A 3,927-nucleotide genomic window follows, 5' to 3' on the forward strand; every position below is an offset into this window, starting at 1 on the left:
TCACCCTATATTTTAAATTTTAATTTTGGAAAAGGCAAAGAGGAAAATAATTTTATAAATCTATCATAACAGGTGCAGTCCCAAATTCCAATCATCCTAAAAAAAATTTAAAAAAAAAAAAAAACTTTAACAAGTAATAAATCTAATTTTTTAAAAAAATCACTTTTAATAAATCTTAAAACTTTTTTTCTCTTAAATAATAAAAAATCAAATATAAATTATTTTTAAAAATATTTCAATCATTTATAAATAATATTGTAAAAAATCATTTTCCTACAAAAATCATTTTGAATCAATAAAGTTGAGTGAGAAGATTCTAAATCATCTTTCCTAATAAAGACCATTTTTTAATGATAAAATCAAATTGAAATTACTATTTTGTAAATAAATTGATAAAATCCTTCTTTATGATAGATGTCATTTTTTTGCAAACAAAATTTAATTGGAATAATTATTTTATAAATTAAATTGCAAATGTGATTTTTAAATAAAAGATAAGTAAAATTATTTTTAAATAAACTTGTAAAAAAATATTTTAAAAAAATAAATTTTCTTTTTCTTCCATGTAAAATTGTAATAATATATTCTTCTAATAAAAAGTTAACTTAAAATTCTTTCTAGATAAACTTGTAAAGGAGAAACTTTTCTTTAAAAAGTAAAATTCCTTTTTCCAAGTAAAATTGTAAAAATACATTTTAAATAAAAATTAATTAAAATTCCTTTGTGAAAAAAAATATATATTTTTTAAGCAAAATTCCTCCATTAAGTGAAATTGTAAAATTATTTTTTAAGTAAAAAAATCAATGTTTTCGTAATCGGACCGGATATTGAACCAAAAAAGGTATCTATTCATGGTTCACTGATTCGCAGGTTGAACCGTAGTCCGATCGATGATGTCATAAATATATATTTTATATTTTTATTAAAATTCAAAATAAATATAAGATATTTAAAATATATAATTAAAAAATAAATATTATTTATAATATTATTTATTCATTTTTATATAAATGTATTAATGGTTTAAATTTATTAAACAAAATATATACAATATTTGAAAATGGTAAAAAAAAATCGTATTTAAATATGAAAACAATTTGAAAATTAAAAAAAATATGTGATATATATATATTATTTTTTTGAAATATCCTATGTAGTTATTTTCGGTTAAATACTTATACAAAAAAATATGCAACATGGTGGAGGGGTTATGCTCCTTATGGCCCGTGGTTCAAACCCTCTTAGTGTAGCCTCGAGCCAAGTTGATTTTTTATTTTAAATCCCTTTACTTTATCCCACATGGGAAGTAAGAGGAAAAATAGATTGTTTTATAAACCTCTTCCCATCTTAATGAAGCCAGGTTCTTTGGCCTTGTGTTAAGTAAGGGGGACCATTTTGCAAAATGGGGGGTATTTAATGTTTGGGTCATGGAGAGGCCCATTTTGTCAAAAAAAAAAAGAGGTAGGCAATTACTATTGGGCCATGAGGGAGTGGCCCGCCTAGTCAAAAAAGGTTGGGGGTGTTGAATCATTCGTTTCTCCCAGAACCACTCGACCCAAGCGGTTTAGCACCGGTCCAATTGATAGTCGGCCCAAAAGGGGGACCCGGACCGAAAAGGTCACCGATCGGTCCGATCTGATTTTTAAAACACTGTAAAAAATCAAATTAATATTTTGTCTTTTTTTTTAGTGAATATGAAAATATTTTTCTTAACAAAGTTGGATAAAAAAATTCTAATGATTTGTTTTTTAAATAAATTTGAAACCTAGTTTTTTATTATTGTTCTTATTATTTTTTAATAATAAATTTGAAATCTTTGTATAGAATCTAAACAATTTGTAAAGTTCAAATTGAAAATACCTTTCCACAAACCAAGATAATTTTTTTTAATAAATTATTCTTTCATAAAATCAAATAAAAATTCATTTTTGATAAATAAAAATTGGATCCATGTATTTTGTAAATGATTTTATTAAAAGACATTCTCTTGTTAAAAAACATTTTTACTAATAAAATTGAATTAAATTTTAATATTGTTGTAAATAAATTTGTAAAAGTATTATTTTCTATAAAAAAAAATAATAAAAATCATTTTGTTTGCAAATAAAATTGAATTCAAATTTCTTTGATAGATAAATTTATAAAAATATTAAAAAAAAAAAAAAACTGTGTTAGCCCAAGGGTTCTTCTAATTAGGTTTTAATGATAGCAAACCATGGTTAAGTTACTAATTGGTTTAAATTGTAAATAATCTCAGGTATTAATTTGAAAATTCATCAAATGACCTATTGGATACAAAATCAAAACATTTGGAAGGCTTTTAGTTATAGGAAACAAATGTAAGATGAATGCATGGATGCACTTAGGTTTTACATATCATTTCATGCATTTTTATAAAACTCGGATTATTCTTTACAGTTACAGTTTCATTAAAACCTGAGTTTTATCAAATGTACCTTAGGCAAAATATTTCAAAATTGGTATATTAATTTACCTAAAGACCTTGCCAAAGTGTTAAAAAAAAAAAATAACAGAAAAATATAGGCTTTTGGGGCCAAAATGTTGAATCAGTCGAGGCACTAGGCCAACTGGCTCAACCAGCCAGGGTACCAATTGACCGATTCCCTTTGCCCAGTCGAGGTCCAGTCGAGGAATGCAAAAACACACTCTCTCTTCCAATAGCCTTTTCTTCCTTGATCGAGGTATCTTCCTTCCCGATCGAGGTTTGATCGAAGCAACAGTAACCTGCCAAAGCATTAAATGCTCTAACGGCTAGTGATCTAGTTGACCCCTTGCTTAACCGGTTGAGACTGCTTTTTGTTTTTCTTGGCTCCCAAGTTTAGAAACCTATAAATAGAGAGATTCTCTTCATTTATGAGATAGAAAGCGTCTATATTTATTTGTCTACCCACTTGTTCTTGCCTTAAAAGCTCTCATTTATTTCTTGGTACATTAAATCTTCACTTGCATATCCTTTAGTGCACCTTTGTGATTCATCCTATCTTTGATTTGCATTTGATCTATCATTGAGTTAGGTCGAGGGATTCATTATTGTAAAATTGAGTATTAAAACCTTCAAATGAGTTGAATCTTGAAGAGATTGTGTAAGAACCCAATGAAGTCGGAATCTAAGTGTAAAGGAGATTAGAAACTTTATTGAAACTTCAAACTAGTGGAACCCTCACTCGGTTATGAGATTTAAGAGAGTAGACGTAGGCAATGAAGTATTGAACCACTATAAAATATGAGTTTGATTTCTCTAACTCTATCTCTTTATATTTGCTTCTATTGTGCTTTAATTTATTGTGTTCAAAAATAATTTTAAAAACTCAGTTCACCCCCCTTTTGGGTGTTTTTATCATTTAAGATTAACCTTTATTTTCTCAAATTTGTAAAACTCTATTTTCTTAAATTCAAATTAAGTAACATTGTAAAAATTTATTATTCTCCCAACAAATATAAATAAAAATAATTATCTTATAAATAAAATCAAATTCATTTTTTTTAATAAAGTTGCTTTTAATAAAAAAAAAATTTAACAACGATAAGTGTAAATAACTTTCTTGAAATTAAAAATTGAATCAAATCACGAAATAAAATTGAAACTTTTTTTTTTGTGCAAATAAACAAGTTCAAATAATTAATTTGAAATTATTTTTAATGTGAATAAATCCTTTTGAAATTTCTTGAAAATATGTCTAAAGTTTTAAATAATTAAACTTTAATTCCAGTTCATTTAACAAATCAATTTGCATATTTTTCTTATTATTTATTTTGTATATCCTTGTAGTATGATTTTCATTATGACTTGCATGTATTTATTTATGACTTTTTTTTTATATCCGTAATTAATTAATTAATTAATTATAATAATTCACTTCACTTGTTTGGTAAATATTTTTTTTTAAAGGTTTAAAGATATCTCAA

This window comes from Vitis riparia, chromosome 2, assembly GCF_004353265.1.
Source record: "Vitis riparia cultivar Riparia Gloire de Montpellier isolate 1030 chromosome 2, EGFV_Vit.rip_1.0, whole genome shotgun sequence".
NCBI classification, from domain to species: Eukaryota; Viridiplantae; Streptophyta; class Magnoliopsida; order Vitales; family Vitaceae; genus Vitis; species Vitis riparia.